Below are 23,455 nucleotides of genomic sequence, written 5' to 3' on the forward strand. Positions count from 1 at the left end.
TACTCATTTAAAATGAGCAAAACCACAAATCGATAGGACGTGTACCCCTTTATCGCTTCCCTTGAAAACTGATCTGGAAGGCCACAAAAAAGAGAAAACTTGAGCTACGTCAGCAGGCTATGAGTTCTCCACATTAGCTTTATCTAGCAGTAGTTATAGTGGTTGCAGTGTACTAGGCATGGGACGATAACTGGTTTTACCACGGTTAGGAAAAGGGCTATTTTTCAGGTGGGGTATTGGGTTTTTTAAGTGGTTCGAAAGATCCACCCCTCACTGAAAAAGGTCCAGAATTTGTCCCATGCATGAGCTTATTTGTCCTGTTTTGACTGCTATTCCATAATAAATTGTGAAAATGACCCACTAAAAAAGACTTTAAGACTAAGCAGAATCCTGTGTTGGCTGTTGGTACAGAATTTGGAATGCTGAATTTGGCATCCCAAATTCTAACTGAGGAAGGTTGAATGTGCTGGCTAGTTTGTTTTTTGCCTAATAAAATTTTAAACTTTATCAGATTCTTATTTTTGTATTTAAAAAAAAATATATTGTTTTCCTATTTCTTTATTCTAAATCTTTAGGAAATGATTTTAGTACAACAAAAAGTGTGGTTACAATGACCATCCGAAAAGCTTTTGTGCTATTTTAAGCACAGAAATAGTGCTTTAAATGTCACTAACATGCAGTATTTAAATCTTCTAATTAAATAGAAAATGAGGCGAATAACTGCAAAAAGGCCCACTATTTGGGGAAAAAGAACCCCCCCTTTCACCAGGCTGGCTACAGGCATGTAGATAGATGCATAATATTATCCATGTTAATTATAGTTCTTTGAAAAAATGTCATAATGCGAAATTTAGCTTTGAACATGACTTAAAACTGTAAAAAACAAAGTCACTTACACACCAACATGCAAGCATGCTAGTCCTCAACAGTGCAGTGGTTTACTTTATATCCAAAGAAAAGAAAGATATCCAAAGATGCCTTTTTCAGTGGTAAAAAAAAACTGTTTTAGAAACTAATGATGACAAGAGAAGTCAATGACTTTAGTTATTTAGCCAGACATGCTTACTGCTCCAAAAAATTACTTTTCTTTAAAAAAAAAAAAAAAAAAAAAAGTATTTTTTTTTTTTACAAAGACAATTTAAAAGAATTTATTTTAGAACAGTAATTACAACACCATGAAACACTGATATGTTTATCCATAGGGTTTCATACCGAAATAATCGTATACCGGCCCATACCTACACTGTACAGTAACTACATATTAGAAATATGTTGAATACAATGTACTTACATAGGCAAATATTAGTTTCAGGAACAGGTTTAGGGATAGTACCTTGTTATTACCAGTTCATCTAAAGACAGGTCTATACTATGTACCCTATCACAAAGAAACAGGAGTGTAAGAAGGAGCCACTACAATAGTTTAATGCAAGAGAAACAGACTTCTTTGAAATTTCTCCTTTTGTGTTCAATAAAAGCAGTCATGCTGGTTTAGATAATAGAGTATGAGTGAGGAAATTAAGTTTCATTTTATGTTACAGTGAAATTAAAGTACAAGATTTAGACTGGGTTTTGGTTAGAATTATTCCATTATTGGTATATTTAGCCATATAAATCACAGTTATTATAGTAAATGGGTGTATTGCCTTAAAGTGTTGTCATATAAATTATTCCCAAAAATTATTACAGATTTCAGATTTTTGGGGTACTGTTCTGTTAATACAGCAGTAATCAACTTTATAATTTCATATCATAGTAATTTATGATGGGTAATAATATCATCAAGACCAATAATATGTTGGGTGATGTAAGGATATTATCATATATATTATGTACAGTTGAAATCTGAATCATTAGCCTACCTGAATTATTAGCTGTCCTGTATATTTTCCCCCCAATTTCTGTTTAACAGAGAGAAGATTTTTTCAACACATTTCTAAACATTATAGGTTTAATAACTAATTTCTAATAACTGATTTATTTTATCATTGCCATGATGAAAGTAAATAATATGTTACCTGATTTTTTTCAAGATACTAGTATTCAAGTGCAATTTAAATACTTAACTAGGTTAATTATGTTGACTACGCAATTTATGTCAAGTTTTATCATCGTATAACAGTGTAGACAATATAAAAATATTGCTAATGGGGGTTATTATTATTTTTTAAACTGCTTTTATTCTAGCCAAAATAAAACAAATAAGGCCTAAGAATAAAACATTATGGCCCAGTATCACAAACAGGGCTCAGATAAAGCCAGGACTAGGCATCAGTTTAATTAGGCTATTTAAGCCACATTTATAAAAATGGCCTTAGAAAAATATATTACTGGTGTACACCTGGAGACAAAAAAAAAAAAAATGACACAGATGTATTTTAAGACATCTCACCGCAAGTTATTTGAGTTGAGACAGCTCAAAAATGCAATTTAATCTTGAATAGCCTTAAACCTTGTTTGTGAAACTGGGGGTATAGGACATACTGCTTAAAAACTCCTTGCTCTGTTAAATATAATTTGGGAAATATTTGAAAAAGAAAAAGGAGGGCTAATAATCTTGAATTCAACTTAATATTTAAAATTACACATTAATGACAGAAATCTTTGTTTATAACCTACTGTATTAAAATATATTAAATGAATGAACTGTATTGTACATTATTGGTTTATGCTAGCTAACTAAATAATTTTTGTAAATTGTTACCAAACATTCTGTGTTTTATGTATCTTCTCCACGGGTGCAAAGGAAAACCTTCAGGGAGAATGGTTTCCTTTCAAAGTAAGAAGTTTCAATGCTTTTGCCTCCCTGTAGAGGAACCTTAAGTGCTGCAGAGCCTTGAAAACTGCTGAGCAGCTGCTAAAAGCCAAGGGAAGGTCAACTGCAGAGAACACAGAGACAAAGACCAGCCCTGGACCCTTCTCATCATCCACGAAAAGAGATTAGCAGTCTAGTATCTGGCCTACAGCGGGCAGAAGTGCACTTAATGCTGTTAGTGATCGCAGCACAGGTGTGAACTAAGATACGCGTGTAGTCAACACTTCCGCAGTTAGTATCTCTAGAAAGTGTGTGATAACCCCATCACAAGCACTGCTCCACACACTGCTTGTTTACAGTGTGTGTGTACAGCGCACAGTAAACACAGACCAGGCATTATGCACCCGTGATAAACTCTCTCTGACATATTTACAGCAAACAGTATCTCGCTTAAAGGAAAACACACATTTAAATGTCATTCCCATAACAGACACAGTGCAACACTGGATATCTAAAGCGGCTCAGAGATCCATATCCCACAATCCACAGAGAGAAAGAGAGAATAGCTGTACAGGGATGACGTTACATGTGGAAAATATAAGAGGGAAATTAAATAGTTCAGATATCACTTGATGGAATATTGGTTCTTTTATATATATATATATATATATATATATATATATATATATATATATATATATATATATATATATATATATATACACACATATATATATAGTTATATATAGTTATATATAGTTATATATATATATGTGTGTGTGTGTGTGTGTGTATATAAAATTAACAATGATGCACACTGTGAATTAAAACGGGGCCTTTAAAGTCTTTAAAAAGTTTTAAAAGGCACACAAACGTACAATAAAATGTGCCGATATGCATTATGCACTACAATTAAAATCTTTATGGATTCATAAAAGAACCATATTCTATTAATAACTTCAATTTCTGCTACACAAAGTTATAAAAATGCTTCAGAGAATGTTTTTGTTGAATAGTACAACTGGGTAAATCTTCAAAAAGTCTCCTTTTCTTTTCAGTGGAAACGAGAATGTTAAATAGGTGTAGATAAAATATGCCAATAAGTATACAATTCATTATTGCACCTCTATAGTCTCTTGTTGTGTGGTGAATATATTTAACTTTGCAAACTCATAGGCCATGATACTGGAAAACCAGACATTAAGGGTGTAGATTTGCTCTTGACATTGGTCGGGAGATACTGTCATGGTCACCAGTGATCCAGCCTGTGCAGATCGATGAAGAACTACAAATCTACCACTTTAAAGAACAACATATTTAGTCATGCACCGCTCACACACACATTGCTCATTCGGTTGATTACACATCCACACACACAGCTGCTCATGAACTGATTAGATGGACTTTATAAACAGCACACATACTTCAGGGCTGAGTCTTGTTGACTTTACTGTGAACATTACAATGTTTTTCTTTGCTTTGTCTTGCCGTGTTTGACCCTCACTTTGTTTTATTGTCTGCCTGTTTACCGACCACAACTCTGGATTTTCTGTATACATCTGTTTGCCCCTGTGTTGATCATTGCTTGCCTGACCATTCTTGTCAATAAATCAGCATTTGGATCTGCACCTCCATTGTCAGCACCACATCACATAACACATACAGAGCGCATGCATAAAACAGCAAAAATTCTTTTTCGTGCTTTTAAAAAAATAAATAAAGGCTTGGGTAACACTTTATTTTGATGGTCAATTTGAGTATTAGTAGACTCTCTGCTCAATATCTGTTGATACTGCTCCTTCAACAGACATTTAACCGACTTTAAGACTTTGCAACTTTGCAAGTACATGTCAACTTACACTAACCCTAACCCCAACCTAACAGTCTACTTATAATTTAATGAGAATTAGTTGGCATGTAGATGCAATGTAATTTAGATTCAACAAACTGACCATCAAAATAAAGTATGAGCGAGGCTATACGCACTTAACTATACAAAAAAAAACAATTAATAAAGCATGTGCCATGCTGCAAAAGTCAATTTAAATGATTTTAGTGCAATCAGACTTCAAGGAGGTATGAATGTAGAGAAATGTAGAGAGGCACGTGACACAAAATATCCATTTTACATTATAGATTTTCACAATCATTTAGGCCAAAATTTAAACTGAATTTATATTAATTGCATAGCCTTGGTTAATATTACTATGGTGGATTATTAGTGCACTTGACTTTATGTGAGTTTGAAAAGTAGCTCCTTATGTTTATGTTTTGCACAGTGAATGACGGCTGGAAAATGTCTGTGTTTTGGTGCTTCTCACATCCAAACATAACTAGGCCCAGCCAATCACATAAAAGGCCCAGCCAATCACACTGTGCTTACAGTATGTTTTTGGGGGAGAAAGGACCCAAGAAGGGAACATAATTTAACCTTTTTGTCATATTCAGGTTACTAAGGGTTGATAGAGGATTAATTTATATCGAAAGTGATTTTAATTATTGGTGGGGACATTTTAGTAATTGGTGGATATAGGTGGCGACACATCCCTTCTGTCCATGCCACCTCTACGCCCTTGCCAGATGGGCACAATAGTGTAAATAAAGCAGCTGTAAATGCAGAAAGAAGAGTAATTCACAAGCAATTACAGTAATTATAAGAGTATATCTGATTTTTGGCTTAATAACCTCTCATACTGTTCATCCTGCATGCAGATATAAACAAAATTGCAAATTGCAGCTAGTTCATTTATTGTGGTTCATCTAGAAAAGGCATACACTCAAATTTGTGTGAAATACTGAAACTACAATGCATTTTATCTATCTAAAAAACCCTTCTCTGAACAGGAGGGAGGGAAATAAACAGTACTATAAACAACAGAACTCAAATGAGAACAGTAAGTGCTTGGAGATGTTTGTTATCAGGGGTATTGATGAATGTTTGTTTAATGCTATGCTGTTATAAATCCACAAGAGGGAGGTCAAGAGCACAGATGAGCCCAGCTCAGTGATATCAGTGAGAAATCAGACACAAACTGCAAAATGTGGCTAAACAATCCCTCGTGACAGCCATCATCTATTACGTCACAATCCAAAGTCTCTTTCAGCCTTTTAGTTCAACACTCAACCTGCCATACAAAAAACACAATCTTTAGCAGCCTGATGTGTTGTAAACTGAGGAGATCCTCTAGTTTGGCAAGAAAATTTGTCTTATATGTAGTTCAGTCATTTATGAGTCTTAAGTATCATTCGATCAAATGTATTGTAAATACCTTATTTGAATGAATATATGAATAAAAATGCATGATAAGGCAGATAGCAATAAATATCTCCAGTCAGGCTTTTATGTACATGGGTTAAGACAGCAAAGATGCCCTCAAGTGGTCAGATAGGGCTATTTCAAGATCCGAAAGAGAGAGAGAGAAAAAAAAAAAAAAATCACTGCAGAGACTGCAAACAGTTCCTCACTGATTTAACCGTAGCACATAAAACACAGCATGGACCCGTGAAAGACATTCACATGCAATCTAAATACACACGCTCTTTGCAAACAAACAAAAGAGAAGTCAGGTATTAATGCAAAGGATGTGGCATCAAATGCAACACACTCCTGGCACTTTTTAGGAACAGAAAACATCTGCTACGGAGCTGGATGACATGCTTCCTGTGAACTGCTGCAGGCGCCATTTCTCACATTCGGAACCATTAGGTAATGGCTCTGTGTCCTCCTGGCCGACAGAGCTGTGTGCGGCAAAATGCAGATTGATCTATTGTCCTTTCCTCAACCTACTATGACATCATCAGCTAGAAGATCTTTTTAGTGCATGTCATTAGGGAGTGTATTATTCCTCTTCCAAAAGTTACGTAACAGAGACAGCTCTCCGTGGGTACTCACTGCTCTGAACCCCACAGCATGGATTACATCCCAAAGCCAAATGTGGTCCAATAGGAGTGCAAGTGAGCATTTGTGTGTCTGCTGTAGAGTATGTGTGCATCTCAATTACTACAACATACATACTACGCAACACTTTGAAACAGACTATAAGAGGATGAAAAGTGAAATGAAGGTGAGAAGGACGGTTTGATTCCAATGCAAGGTGAGAATACAAAGAGAACTATCTGTTAAACATGTCATTCATTAAAAACATCAGCATTTTTAATTGATCCGACTATATCCGCTGCATGTTTAATCCGCCTTTCAATTATGTAGTTAATGGGTTTATGAATTTATCTTCTTCTCACGCACGTGTTCGCTGATCATCCCAACACTGACAAGGTCAGCACCGCACAAAGCACTTTTGACTGCACTCTTTCACTGATTAGAGATTCTTTTGAAGTTGAAATTAATAGTTTGCACAAAAATTAAAATCACAAGGGTTTTATTCCAGTGCCAGAATGAAATTTGAAGGGGTTATATATTAGGAAAACTCTTGTTATTAGTGATACCAGTGGCCTATTAGTGAACTGCAGACTGCAATTTAGGGCCAGGGCCAGCCAACTGAACCGTGCCTGAGCCCAATTCAGAGCACTCACACTTCTCAAACGATCAGGGAAACGGGCCTGGGCACGGTTCGGATAGTATAGTGTGAGTGCAACCCTAAGGCTCGTAAGATTGACAGGTTACCCGAGAATCTCACCCACTTGCTTCAAGATGGGATCAAACCAGCAGTTCTTTGCATCAGATGTGGTTGCTTTAATGAGGAGGCTAAAGACAGTGACTTCATGTGTCTGTCACTGAAGCACCTCTTCTGTTACACTTACTTTTGCAAAGAAACTGAATGTGATTTGTCCATATGATGTTTATATAATATGTGTAAATAGTGTAAATTTGTGCTACATTTTTTTCTCACCAATAAACACAACAATAACAGCAGTGAGAAAGCGGCAGCTAATACATTATCTTACCATAGTGACATGGATATGTTTGTATAACCTCTGCAATAGGAATGTCTAAAAATAACACTGAAAGGGCTAAAAGGAAAAGGGCAAAAATATGACCAAAAAGTTATGCGGCTCACTACCCAGCAGTGTTCAGCACTAGCTTCACTTTTGCAGAGCTATGAAACCCATTCATTTCAATGGCTTGAGCTACGTAACAACTTAGACTCACTGTCAACTTGCACTCGAGCTGCTATTAAAGTTAAAAAAAGTTCAATATTCTGCTCTTCGGATATTCCGCTCATCCACTCAAAATACACTCAAAATACACCCCAAAAAGGACATTTCTACATGGTATACTGTATATTTGCTCCTGCTGCTTGCAATAGTGCTGTCAATGCTGGTAAAACGACACCTCTCGACTATATTATTCATTCATTCATTTTCCTTTGGCTTAGTTCCTTATTTAGCAAGGGTTGCTACAGTGGAATGAACTGGCAACTATTTCAGCATATGTTGTACACAGCGGATGCCCTTCCAACTGCAACCCAGTTTAGTTTATCCAATTTACCTTTAGCTTATGTCTTTGGACTGTGGGGGAAACCAGAGCAACCAGAGGAAACCCACACCAACACAGGGAGAACATGCAAACTCCACACAAAAATGGAAACTGGCCCAGCCAAGACTCAAACCAGTGATCTTCTTGCTATGAAGCAAAAGTGCTAACCACTGAGGCACCGTGCCGCCGACTACATTATTTAATGGCAAAATTATTTAACATTATTTAATACAATTATAAACTATAATAATAATAATAATAATAATAATAATAATAATAATAATAATAATAATAATAATAATAATAATAATAATATTATAATAATAACACTTTTGATTAAAATTTTCTCCCAAGTTCATGCAAAAATTTAGTTTTTAGACAGGAATTTGCACTTCGGTGCATCCCTACTCAGCAATTTACCAGCTTTATTTCAGCAGATTAGGTGGAGAGAACACAAAATCACCTTCAAAGACAAGCAAAATTACAAATCTGTGGTGAATCCATGTGTCAAATTTAAGCCTGTTGTAAAAAATGTGCATGGAGAAATCTTTCCAAAATTGCATAGATTCCAAATAAAGTAGCTGGATTTCGCCCTCCAAATTACTCATAAAACTTGTTGACATAATGCTGGAATACTGAGTGAAAGTCAAGATATTAGAATGTATTTTAATAATGCTTTATAACACCAATAACAAACATGAAAGCAGTCAGGTAAGACTGTGTGGAATATGAAGTCACTACCCAAGTAGAATGTTTTGAATAATTTACATAGATGGTTTCTTGCAAGGCAGCTCACTAGGTTTTTGTAACAGAGCTAAATTATCTGTACTCCATGAACCTATTCTCTTTCCAGAAAAGACACAAGCCACAGGGTTAATATAATGACAAGAGTAGACACCTTAAAAGTTCAATTTAGAGATTGGAGGACATCTTTCAGGATGGAAAAAGAGTGGTAATGGAGCATGACAGGATACATCCATTTCGCAGGAGACAGGCAGAAATAAAAAGAAAGAAACAAAAGAAAGACAAATGTAGTGCCGCTCGTGTTGTCTACTTCACTAGGTATGTAACCTTTAGCACTTGCTATATTTAGCTACAAGCTAGAGGAGGGGGAGGAGGCGGGTTTTGTCCTCTCCCTTTCTTTCCCTGCCTTCTCTGTCTAGGTCTCTTTGACATGTGGTCAATTCCAGCGAAAGCAAGTCTTATTGACAGGTTTAAATGAGATTGCTTCCAATCATCTATCTTGGGTAAAAATCCATTTGGCACTGTTCTTTAGCTACAGCTACATGATGCCCTGATTTACAGCAAGAACCCATCAGCTGTCATCCGATGCTTTTATTCAGACGTCTCTTTCTTCACAAATCATTTTTTAAAATGCTCTATAAATCTCTAGACGCCTGATAGTCTATATGAGGCTTTGTTCCAGGGATGGCAAGACAGAGAAGCTGTCTTTATCACATAAATTTACCCAATAGGATGCCATAATGGTTGCTTTGTCTTTTTTTAGCATCCCCATTTTTGCTGCTCATACATGGGGTTAGGAATTTGAACAAGCCCCTAACTATACGAGTCCAGTGGTGCGTAGTGAGCGGGTGTTTCAGGCTTGTGTGGGATTGTAGGATTGACAGCAAGGCAGAGAACGCTTTAACAGGGTAAAATAGTTGAGAATGTCTGTAAATGGAAGGGGGGAAAATTAGAGCAGCCAATTGCAGAGGTCAGTCGTAGAGCCAGAGCACCCGATAACGAACTGTTCACTAACATACAGTTGAAGTCAAAATGATCAGCCATCCTGTGAAATGTCTCTTCTTTTTCAAATAATTCACAACTGAGAGAAGATTCAATATACTCTTAAACATAATACAGTAGTTTATTAACTCGTTTTTAATATCTCATTTCGTTTGTCATTGCCATGATGAGAGTAAATAATGTTTTTGTAGTTAATTAATAAGATACTGTACTAGCATTCAGCTATTTAAAGAGCAATTTAAAGGCTTGACATGGTTAATTAGGTAAACCAAGCAAGTCGTTGGAAAACAATGGTTTGTTTTATAGCCAATCAAAATGAATAATTTCTAAAGGAGGGCTAGTAATATTGACCTTAAAATGGCTTTAGAAAATCTAAAACCACATTTATTCCAGCTAAAGTAAAAGAAATAAGACTTCTCCAGAATAAAAAAATATGACAGGAGTACGGTGAAAATTTTCTTGCTCTGTTAAACATTACTTGTGAGTTAAAAATCTCACATTTTGTCTTTAACTGTATTTGTTACAAAAAGACAAAATATCATACTAAAATAGTAGAGTAGAATCTCTACTCAAAATCACTTGTTACGCGTTATAAGTGGAAATTAGCTGATAGATATGGGCTAGCAGAGGTCTTCTGCACCTACTAATAGGTTATCATCCATCACAATGGTTAATCAGCTTAGAGTAGGGTTAGAGTAGGGGTAGACGTTAATAAAAAAACAATTTCTCAATAACTTTTAGCCACAACTGTATGTGATCTATAGCTGATTAATCATGTGGATGGTTGATTAGGCATGAGCCGATATAAGAATCTGACGGTATGATAAAAAATATCAGTGTCACGGTTTTATGATATTGTTACCACTGCTATAAAATATGTTATTTTTAAAGTTTTTCTGGGTAAAAAACAAAAACTTTTTTCCCTTTGAAGACAATTTATATTTTATTTTGAGAGGCTTTTAAAATACTTTGGAGCAGTAAACATGTCAGCTTAAATAATTACAATGAATCATAGACTTCTGGTCTTTTCATTAGTTTCAAAAACACAGATTTCTTTATTTAATTTAAAACAGCATCTTTGGATCTCTTTTTGCTGGAGATACTGTTGTCCTAAAAAACTTAAAACAAAACAGGTAAAAAAAAATTAAAAGACCAAAAAAAAAAAAAAAAAAAAAAAACTTACATACGAGAACGGTATAGCAGAAAATGCTAGCGGTTTTAAAACCTTGACTTTTCCAAACCACGGTATACCTTAAAAATGGTTATCGTCCCATGCCTACGAATGATAACAGCCTTCTGAGCCTATTGGTAGGCAAAGAAGGCCCTTACTGGCTCATATCTATCAGCTAATAACCACTGATAACGTCCATTCAATCGAGTAATAACACTCGAATTGGCTGCCAAAATAGTGTTTCAGTGTTATTTGGACGCAAAAGAAATAAACCTCACATCAATTAAACACTGGACACTAATGTAAAAACTGTTGTTGTTCACTTTACAGTAACTAAAAGCTGCCTAAAACTGGACAAACAAATGTTCTCAAAGCCAATCCTTGGAGAACGCATCACTGGATTTATATGGGGTTTTAAGAAAACAAACCAGGCTTCAGTTAATTGTCAGAGATGAGAGATTTTGTTCATGAATAGTCAAAGTTAATAATTTTAATAAGTTCTATAGTTGTTAGGTACAGTACATCATGCCACTCAGCTCTGATGTAGACACGCTGTTATACACATTCTTTTTAATGAACAACAACATACAAAAACAAGAGGACTACAGGTATGCATGCTCTCAACATGTTTTTAATAATCAATAATATTGATTAATTTTATTTTTGGCTTAGTCCCCTTATTAATCAGGGGTCGCCACAGCAAAATGAACCACCAACTTATCCAGCATATGTTTTATGCAGCGGATGCCCTTCCAGCCACAACACATCATGGTAATCACCCATACACTCATCCACACACATACACTACAGACCATTTAGCCTTCCCAATTCACCTATAGCATATGTCTTTGGACTGTGGGGGAAACCGGATCACCCGGAAGAAACCCAAACCCACTCAAACATAGGGAGAACATGCAAGTCCACACAGAAATACCAACTGACCCAGCCGACGCTTGAACCAGAGACCTTCTTGCTGTTAGGTTACATCTCTACCCACTGTGTCACCCCCATGGCATATAATATTAAGCTTTTTTCAATTACAATTGTTAATAATTCTAATTATTACAATTCAAATTCTGATTGTTTTGGCATATTATTAGCTACATACCATGCCAGGTACACATGCCAGAGGCAGTGTAAGCATACATGCAAATGCAAATATGATGTACACAATCTAAAATTAAATAAATAGTATGTACAAAAGAATGAGTTTGCATGAAAAAATAATATAAAGGTTATATATATTTTACCAAATATTGATTTCTGTAGTAAAAAAAATGATATCATGTTGTCTAAAAATGAATATAAACATGTCTAAACTTTATTCTGACCAATTGTCATTTTATGCAAGAAATTGCTCTGAAACATTGAATGAAACATCATCAGTAGTTTACAGAATAAAACTAAAATGATATTTTACTCAAACACAAAACTAGAAACATTTTATTCAAAACATTTTCAAGTGGTCTTTTATATATTTTTTACTTTAACATCTACAAGCAAGCTAAAACCAAAACACCAAATCAAAAAATCTGTTTGATTTACTGTTGAGGAGAGTTTGTCTGAAAGCGTCTCTCATGTCTCCAGCAGTTCTAGAGCGATCAGACAGAAGTCTGAGTGTGAGCGACAGACGCCAACAGATCTGGGAATCCCCAGTTTACTTATTCTCAACACGTTCCCCTGCCTGACTCTCCTCCGCCCACTCTCTCTCTCTCTCTTCTTTCTATCTCTCTCGTCCTTTTCAAAGATAAAGGTGAAAGTCTGGATGCAGTGGGACACCACCGTTGTTAGGTAACAGCCTGCAAGCTCCCTAAAGACACAGTTTATGACCATATCACTCCACAGGTGCATCCATACTGCGTCAACAAGCTCAAACACACGTATGCAGGCACAGTGCTCACATGCAATCTTCACAGTAATGCCAGCCTCCAGTGGGGCGTCTGTACTCTAGATGCCTGCTAGCATTCGCTCAGTTTACCCATAATGCATTAGTAAAGGTCAAATGCTGTAAACTTCAGGCTGCTATTCCTAGAACCCTGCTATTTATGACCAGCTTTATCTACTATGTGTGATCAAAGCCATTCTAAAAGGTTGACTAAAAAATACTAACACAGTCAATTTAACACTCACTCATGCAGAAAGCTGCCAAGCAGAGTAAAAAAGTAAAAGGGATAGGGGGACGGTTTGAATTCATTTCTCTTTGGTGGGAGGCCTTTGTGTTGAGTTTTACATCTAGAAATAATTTTCACTCAAAGATTGCTAGTAAATTTTTACAATTACAAAGAAACAAACAATGAAACTTTATTTAAATTTTTTTACAAAACTTAAGTCAATTATCTTGTCAATTAGATGTTGACCTATTTATTGGTTGTTTAAAAGTGATGAATGCATTGTACTGTGTACTGAAGTCCAAATTCAAAATATCAAACACTGTAAAACATGCCAAGTTTCACACAATTTCTTTATGTTGTCATAACACAAATTGATTGAAGGGCACCTATTTTACCCCTTTAGACTATTTATTATACCTTTCAGAATGTTGGTATTTTCTGCTCTAAACACGATGTAGCCATTTCTGTTGTCTGTGCATTTATTGCTAGCTCTCCCTGCCCACCGTTCCTACTTGGCTATCAGAGTGTCCCTCAAGCTCAGTCTTGGCTGTGTCAGATAGACATAAGAGTGACACAAATGAAGGTAGCAGATCTCAAATAATGTTTGTGAGAAATACTACAGTATGAACTTTTCCAATGATTATTTGATGTATTTGTTGTGGAGTTACTTCAAGCCTTTCTGCAACAATGAGTCACACACAATGTCGTTACACAGTTCACACAGACACACACACACATAACTTTGCACTGTTTTTGCACAAAAATGTGACAGGATACACGTTAATATCGACTGCTGTATGGATAATAATGAATGGTGTATGGGTACAGTAATAATGTATGGATCTGTTATGTTAATATACAAAATAAACCTGATTTAACATCCACAAACCGGGATTGAAGCATCTTTTTTTTTAAAAATGTACTGACATGCGACTGTGGTGCTGAAGATGGTAAAATCGCTGTAATTCATTACAAACCTGCACTGTTTCAAAAATGTTTTAAACTTGTAAAACTCATTCTTGATCACATTTGATGAAGATTGATGATCACAGTGAGCTCAACAGATTTTTTAGTTGCTTTGAGCATTTCTTGTCTTTTTGATATGATTATACACATTACTAAGGAAACATTTTAATAAGCGGCTGTTAATAAATTTGGTGGTCAGGAAACCGCACTCGTACATCTCGTTGCTGCAGGCCTCAAAATGGAAGGGATTTGGATCCTTTTTTAACGTCAAGAAATTTAAAAAAGAGACTTAATGTCTTTTTTCACCCAATATGACTGTGGACACACTATACCTACACACAGTTCTGTCCAACCAGCTAACAAAAGGTGAGTTCATCATAGGTGCCCTTTAAGTAAACTTAATCTTAAGTTGATTGAACATAAATCGATTAAGTTGTCCCAAAAAGGTAGCGTGATGTGCTTTGAAATGTGCATTTTTATTTGATGTTTGTTGTAATTTCAACCAGAACACGAAGAAAGGGTGGGACATAGCTCCTTCCCTTTTAAAAAAACAACCAATAGTGTTTCGTTTTATCGCCGCTCTGCTCTGTGAGAGGTTGAGCTCAAGTGCATAGAATGAGAAGGAAACGAGAAGGGTGGTGGGGTATATCAGATACTAGAGAGCATTTAATTGGTTATGATGTGATGAGAAACTGTAGTATGGGTTGACGTGAATAAAACTGTTCATCCATTTAAGCGTGACAAACTGCAAGTTTTACATGTTTATGTCAGTTTTATATCTTCTAAACGCTAATTTTGTCACTGTTTTGTAGCACACTAGCTTATAGATATCTTCAAAACTATTAATATTGATACTAACATCTAAAAAACTTTTAATTTCAATTTCATTGGACCTTTAAGAATTGTTTTGTTTCATTTTTACTCATTTTTTACAACTTAATTTTAAAAGTAGTTTTAACAAGCAGCAAAAAAAAATTTGAATGTAAAGAGTTGTTTTTAGTCCTTAGTTTAGAGGCTTTCCTACTCAGATTTTGATGTTCATGTGGGTTGCCAGATTGACAATAGGCTTCAAGCTCATCAATAACAACACATTTTATTTATAATGTGCTTTATTTAAAAAAAATGCATTATAAATAAAATGTGTTGTTATTTTTTTTTTATAGTTTTATCATTATAAATAGGACAACACATTAATTGGACCCTTTTTTGACTGTGATGATGCATTTTTACAATTATAAATATGGTTAAATAAATAAATATACACTGCTGGGTTCCACACAATTCCTTTATGTTGTTACAACACAAATTGATTAAAGGGCACCTATTTTACCCCTTTGTCAAGATTTAAGATATGTTTCTTGTGTACAGAGTGTGTCTGTAAACTTTCTGCTCAAAACACCCATCAAATCATTTATTATACCTTTCAGAAGTTTGTAATTTTCTCCTCTGAACACACTGTGGCTGTTTTTGTTATAGATATAGAGTTACCAGATTGACAATAGGCTTTAAGCTCATTCATAACAACACATTTTATTTATAGTGCCCTTTATTTTAAGAAAAATGCATTAAAAATAAAATGTGTTGTTATTTTTTTTTATAGTTTTATCATTATTAATAGTACAACACATTGATTGGACCCTTTTTTTCTGACTGTGATGATGCATTTTTACAATTATCAATATGGTTACATAAATAAATGTACACATTTATAATGCTATTGTGTTAAATGACCAGAGATTTAAAAAGTTTGTAATATTTCAAATGTAGATTGTGTCAAAGCAGATTAACATAGAAGTTCTAGTAAATTGAAAATGTGTCAGTCCAATTTTCAGAGTTGAACCCAGTTTAATTCAGTTAAATGTGGTTTAATTTTCACAGCTGAAAGTTCAAACACTGAAGAGCAATACAACAGCTAACAAAAGAAAATACAAATTTGACATTATTTTGTCTTCTAATTAGTAAGCAATCTATAGTTTCCCCTCTTTTAGAAACTCATGTAAATGCTGCTTTTGTTCAGAAATTGTTTTTTTTTCGCAGAGCTGCAGTCACAGAGAAAACATCTCCTGTGAGATTTTACTCATTAAAGATTAATCTTATCATGACCAGATCAGTCAGGCAGAGGCAATATGGCTCTAGGACGATCGAGGCCCTTTAAACCTCCACACCACTCAGACCGCCATAATATAAAAGCATGTGTCCTGTGGGCTTGACCTCCTTTGAATAAACGCCCGGAAACAGCCACTGGGGACTATCTAGCTGCTATATTTCTGCTAGCATTACTCAATCAGGACGGATTGCACCAAACCACCATCAGATGATTAAATACCCTAAAGATTCCTGCAATGTTGTAATAGATCAAAAGAAAATGCAATCAAGAAAGCCATCTGTCCACCACCTTTTTCCTGTGCGCCTGTATTGGGGTGTAGCATTATCGCCGACTGTACAAAAGCATCTGTCCGGAAACCTCCCCGTTTCTGTACTTTTAGCATTCTGGCACAGTTTACACAGTTAAATGAATGAGTGCGTCAGATCCACTGATGGATTCTGCCAATAAGGATCTAAATAAGCTGGAGAGTGATATAAGAGAGTGGATGGATCAATCTGTGTGTGTGCGTGTCTTAAAATGCACATTCAATTAAAGTAACCAAAGTGTTACAGTAGGGCTAAGCAACTGAAAGCTGTCAAGAAGCGCAGATTCTACCCAAAGCTATCTAAATATTAGTCTGTTGTTATCAACACTTAGAAGACATCTCTTGGTTCAATCTCTCACTCTTTGTATTGGGCCGGATTCCTGAAACATTCTTAAAAACAAAAATATTATCATTAATTATCATTTCTCTTCCGATTGTTTGTTAAATTAAATGACAAATTACTTATTAGTTAGGTTAGCCTCCAAGTTATTTAATGTTTTATTTGTTTAGCCACATATACAGTAAATGTAGATGAAACTGAGCTGAACAGTTATTTCATTATAGTCTTAAAGGAACATTCCACATTTCAGGGAAATTTTATAAGTCAGTCACTTTACAAGTCCCCTTGAGTTAAACAGTTGAGTTTTACTATTAAATTCATTAAGACAATTTCCGGGTCTGGCGGGAGCACTTTTAGCTTAGCTCAGCATAAATAATTGAATCGGATTAGACCATTAGCATCTCATTCTAACTGTTGGTGACTTGTAAAATGCAGTGTTCCTTTAAATCACAGGTGTCAAAGCCAGTTCCTGGAGGGCCGCAGCTCTGCACAGTTTAGTTCCAACCCTGCTTCAACACACCTTCAACAGGTTTCATGGGATGCAAAATTACATACTTCCATACTATATAGGGTAACACTTTATTTTGATGGTCCATTTGAGTATTAGTCGACTGCTTAATTTCTGCTGATACTGCTCCTTCAACAGACATTCAACTGAGTATAAGAAACTTTGCAAGTACATGTCAACTTACACTAACCTTAACCCTAACCCTAACACTCTACTTATAATCTGATAAGAATTAGTTGGCATGTAGATTCAATGCAACTTAAATTCAACTAACAGACCATCAAAATAAAGTGTGACCCTATATAGTACACTAAAAACAGTATGCAAACATAGCAGCATGTCCGAATTTATAGAATTCGAAAATCAGTATCCGAGAAGTACCCAGATGACTTACTACTTTCGGCAAGATTCTGAAGTGTGCATTCCATGCAAGCCTCGCTATCCCATAAAGCCCCACGAGTTCCATTCAAACTGCTATTTAGAACTTTTGTAAAGGTCAAGCAGTACGTTTAAATTCAAATGCAGTACCTACTGAGTAGTAGGCAGTTTCAGACGCAGCCAAGCAAACCTGAAGGACCTAATTGATTTGATCAGGTGTGTTAAATTAGGATTGGACTAAACTGTGCAGAGCAGCGGCCCTCTAGGAACCAGCTTTGACACCTCTGCTTTAAATCCTTCAAAAAGTAAGAATAATTTATTCAATTTATTATGGTGTATTTCAAATGAATGAATTGCTGTAATTAACCATCACAACAAAGCACTAGCTATATTCTAAAAGTATTACCACAGGTTTTCTGAGGTTAAAATGCTGATTGTAATTGATGATCAATGTAAATGATGCCCTTTTTTGCTGAATCCAAAACACATTGGGCCCTATCATACACCCGGCGAAATAAGGCGCAAGACGTGTTTCTATGACTTGTTGCTATTCAGACCAAATTTTTCCCGTTTTCTGCCATGTTGTTTAAATACCAAATCCATTGGCGCCACTTTTTGGACTCATGGGTGTTTCGGTTTAGATGAGAGGTGTGTTAGGGCGCATTGTTGGCTTGTTTCTATTTTGAGGAACTACAATAGACTGCTGAGATCAGGTCTAAAGTCCAGCGCAATGCGCGTTAGTTGTGCGCCTCACTTACACATTGCTTTATACACAAAAGATGTACAGCAATACAGAAATATCTTTACAAATGAAAAATAATTTAAGAAATAAAATATTACAAAAATGATTATTTTCTATAATTATAAAAACCACTGCCTCTCCATGCCTTCTTCATCTCAGGAGGCTTTTTCAGTCTATTCATGACAGTTTGCTATTGTACAATGTTATTATTAGTGGTAGATTATTTATTATAAGCATATTTGTATTTGTTTTATTAAAAACAAGCTTAGATTTTTCCACCTGTTAGGTTTTGGACCATATGGGGCATAGCATGTGTATTTGGATATAACATTATGATTGTTCATTTATTTGTTTGCTGGAAATTAGAACTGAACTTTTAGTTTTGAAACAAATCTTGAAACAAAGTTAATTATGTAGGCTAATGGATGTCTGTGCGTACAACACGAACTTATTCACGAACGAGAGTGAAAGTGAAAGTAAAGAATGAGGAGGCTCATTCTCTCATTCTTGCGCTGCAGATGCTCTGTTTAACTGCTTTCTCACTAGTAAAGTGTTCAGTTTTTCTACTTACAAAGTCTGCCATGTAAATAGCAAATGCGGCATGGTGCGACGCAACTAACACTTAAATGGAATAAGAGATGAGACTCTGATTGTCAAAACACACCTATAAATCATTAAGAGAATAAGCTCAACCCTGTTAGATCATGCGGCGCAGAATTTGATTTTTCCGTCCTTAAAATAGCAAAAGTGGATTCTGACACGCCCTTAATGCTTTTGCACCCTGCACTTTGGACCTTGCATCTAAAAATTTAAAATAGAGCCCATTAACACTAAAATCTGGTCTGACCAGAAACAAAATAAGTCAAAAGAAAGATAAATGAGTCAGATTGAGTTTGATTAATGAGATGGTTTGATAAATGAGATGGTTAATAACAAACATAATCTTTGGTATTCAGGACATATTAGGGCAAAAACTGCTGTTAGTTAAGTATTTAAAGCTTCCATTACAAACATTGCAATGGATTTTACTTTTATGCACAAATGAATTTAATTAATCTTTGTTGAAAACATTTATTAATTTCATTTAAAAATAAAAAAGTAAAAGAAAGGTGGTGTAAAATCTGTGTATTTTTTTTTTGTTTGTTTATTACATGGTGTGAATATGACCTGTAATTTACACTAACCTCTTGAAATTTAATGATTTCATTATGTTTTTTTTTCATAATAATGAAACAAAAGTTTCTGTTGTCTTATATTTAAATTACTAAAAAAAGTTTTAATCATAAATTCAACATTAACCTGTAATATAAAAAATAATAATGAATAACAACAACAATTATTATTATCATTATCAATGAGGATTTTTTTTTACTCAATGCTCACTGCATTGACAAACCAAACTCTTTTTTTAATCTGTAATGTCCTGCATCTTTTACAACATGTTTCTTCATAAAACTACATAAAGGCACATAAACGTAGTTTGAATGTTCACCAGCAAGTATTCAATCCCCATAGAAAGTTTGATGGCAAATGAGACTTGCAGCAGAACCTAGCAGTTATTGATCCATCAGTCTGATGCGGTTTACACCATATAGCTGATCAAAGGTTGTCTGCTTTAACATGTCCTCGTGGACACCATTATTATACACACTGGTGCGGGTAATAACAGAACCACGGCTCCAGTCTGTATCAAACCACAGACAATGATAATTCATCACACCCAGGACAGGCTATGCACAATCAAACAGCTCATGCGAGATCAAGATCCTTTCTCAGCACGATCGAACAGACAAGATTGCGCTGACGTAAGGAGAGGCTGCCTTTTGACTATTCTACTGTAAGCAAAACCCTATGACACAAATTACAAAGACGTAATGAGAGCTATCGTTGGCTTCATTTCCATTTTTGTGACACACACTAGCCCTCTGAGTAACTCATTTGTCTGTTTGGGTAAAAGGGTCTGATAAATGAATTAGTGTAAATGTACTGAGGACACCAATTAGAGGCCATCTACTTCATCCTATAGAAACATGAAGTGATCGAGTGTGGTCCATAGTAAGTGCGTTTTGGGCTTATAAGATGGACGAGGTTTGAATACAGCAGCAATTATCATGGGGACCGTTGTGTGTGAAGTCCCTGGAGCAAGGCAATGTTATGAAAATGGCCCAGTTAAGCTTTGATGATAATTAAAAGGGTCTTTTATGAATTCTTGATTTTGTAGTGTGCTTTGTGTCGTAGTAGTTTTCATGGTTAACAAAAATTCCCTATTTTGTCACATATTTTACATTATAGTATCACCTCTTTCATCAATCTGATTCAATTGGTCTGTTTATGTAATGTAATGTGTATTTATATAGCGCATTCATTGTGTATGGTCATACACCGGATACCAAATCGCTTCACAATCATGAGGGGAGTCACTCCACACCACCACCAGTGTGCAGCATCAACTTTAAAGATGCGACGGCAGCCACAGGACAACTGCTCACCACACACCAGCGATTGGTGGAGTGAAGAGACAGTGATTAAGAGGCCATAATGGGTAAGGCCCGATTGAGTGACTTTGGCCAGGACACCGGGGTTACACCCCTACTCTTTATAAGAAGTGCCATTGGATTTTTAATGACCACAGAGTCAGGACCTCAGATTAACGTCTTATCCGAAAGACGGCGCCCACTGACAGTTTAGTGCCCCCTTCACTTTTACTACGGCATTAGGACTCTCACAGGCCACAGGTTGAGCGCCCTCTGCTGGCCTCTCTAACACTACTTCAAACAGCAACCTAGTTTTCCCATGTGGTCTACTATCCAGGTACTGACCAGGCTCAGCCCTGCTTAGCTTCAGTGAGTAACTGGTCTTGGGCTGCAGGGTGATATGGCTGTGTTTAGGGATAGATAACCCAAAAATAAAAACTTAGCCTACTCATTATCATTATTAACCTTTATGAGTTTCTTCCTTCGGTTGAAGATATTTTGAAGAAAGCTGAAAACCTTTAACCGTTGACTACCATAGTAGGAAAAACAAATACTAACCACATAGCAAAATCTCTCTGGCCTAATTCTGGCCCACACAATCAGGTTTTGCTTTGCCCACATACTGCAATGAATTATGGTACATGACTGAACCAAGTCTGGCATCCAAACAAGGGCCAAACATGGATCATATCTGGGTCAAGTCTCAGCCAAGTTAATAACTCATAACTGGGCCAGAAAGGTTGGTGTGTCACAACTGCATTGAAATTGATAAACTCATGAAGTGTTGCGCTTAAGGCACACTATGGCCATGTTTTTTTTCAAAGTGACCTGATTGGTAGATTTCTTGAATTAAACATAATTTTAGTGTATTTTAAATGTGGCTCAAGACAGGCCAAACTTATGTGCCCCATAAATCAATTTTTAACATCTGGGCCAAATATTACATTTTACATTTGGCCCAAATCTCCATCTTAAAGATGATACCACCTCTGCTAAATCCAGGCCATGTTTGGCCCACATACTGTATGCCAATGCCGGATGAATGCCTGCTGTGCCAGCTTTATGCCAAATCTGGGCCAGAATTCTTTGCTACTTGGGTAAGGAAATCAATGGTTACTGGTTTCAAGTGTTATTCAAAATATCTTCTTTTGTGTTTGACAGAAGAAAGAAACTCAAACAGGTTTGAAACAAATAATGGGCGAGTAAATCACAGAACTTACAGTTTTTGGGTGAATTACAGTACATCACTTTCCTCTATTTTCAATCAAGCCCCTTCTCCTGATTTTTGAATTGTGCTTTGATTGGTTACCTGGCTCCGTGTGCTACAGTAATGATTGTCAAACCACTTTGAACCTTTTCTAGAAATGTCTCAACTGCTCAGTGTGGATAACAATAGCCTCAGTTTTGCATCAATATCCCATTCAGACCATGACAGTATTAACGAACAGTTGAATAGCACGGATGTTACAGGATCCTTCAGATTGCTGTGAATTTTTCATAATAATCTTAGATAAGATGTAACAGGAAAAGGGAAAGTCCTGGGCAACTAAGACCCTCCTGGAATGCACTTAATAAGAAATATAGAGAAAAATGTGCCTGTTTGTGTTGCACCAGTCACACAGAATTAAAGCCACAGAGCATTTTAATTTTTCAAATTAACATACACTTGAATTAACAAGAAAAAGACCAGTTTTCAGCAAAATCATAAAAGTGAGGTCTTCTGTTTTTACAGTTAGCCTAAACTTCAAAATGGTGTTACTCACCCTCATGTCATTCCAATCAGTGTTTATTCTATAAATATAAAGATGGAAACGTTAGTGGCCTATAGACTGACAGAGACTTGACTGGTCCTCTGTGCCAATAACATGATTGAAAACTATGAATGTGCGCACTTTGATCCACTCATCTAATCAATGAACAGTGTGCATTATTGTTGACAAAAACAGACAAGACTAAAAAGAATAAAAACAAAGCAACATTAATTTTTGTTATTTACTATAACTGACCCAGCAGACCTGTCAAGTTTCTGTTTGTGCCAAGCCATTTTTGCTGACAAAATTAACACTGGTTCCAATCCCTTGAGACCTTCATTCATATTCAGAAAAACAAATTAAGACGTTAAAGATAAAATCCAAGAGTTTATCCTCCATAGACAGCAATGTTCCTGAGACATTCGAAATCCAGAAAAGGAACCAAAAGCATTCTCAAAACAATTCAAGTGATTTTAGTGGTTCAACAAAGCTCCAAGAACACTTTTGTGCACCAAAAAACTTTGTTTACCTACAGTATTTCATCTCTTTTAAATCAAGTCAGGGTGCATGTTTACTACAGGTAGTAAGACATATGTGCAATTAGAGTCTGCAGGGCAAGCACACAAATGTCATATTGCTTGTTGTTAAAGGTTTCTTGATGGAATGCA

General features: G+C 35.8%; 1 protein-coding gene across 6 annotated transcripts in view; it reads right to left on the reverse strand.

The window, feature by feature from the left end:
- Positions 1–23,455, reverse strand: part of fgf14 (fibroblast growth factor 14) — a 216,248-nt gene that overhangs the window by 95,583 nt on the left and 97,210 nt on the right. The gene's annotated exons all lie outside the window — the stretch shown is intronic.

This window comes from Danio rerio, chromosome 9, assembly GCF_049306965.1.
Source record: "Danio rerio strain Tuebingen ecotype United States chromosome 9, GRCz12tu, whole genome shotgun sequence".
In the NCBI taxonomy this organism is placed as follows: Eukaryota; Metazoa; Chordata; class Actinopteri; order Cypriniformes; family Danionidae; genus Danio; species Danio rerio.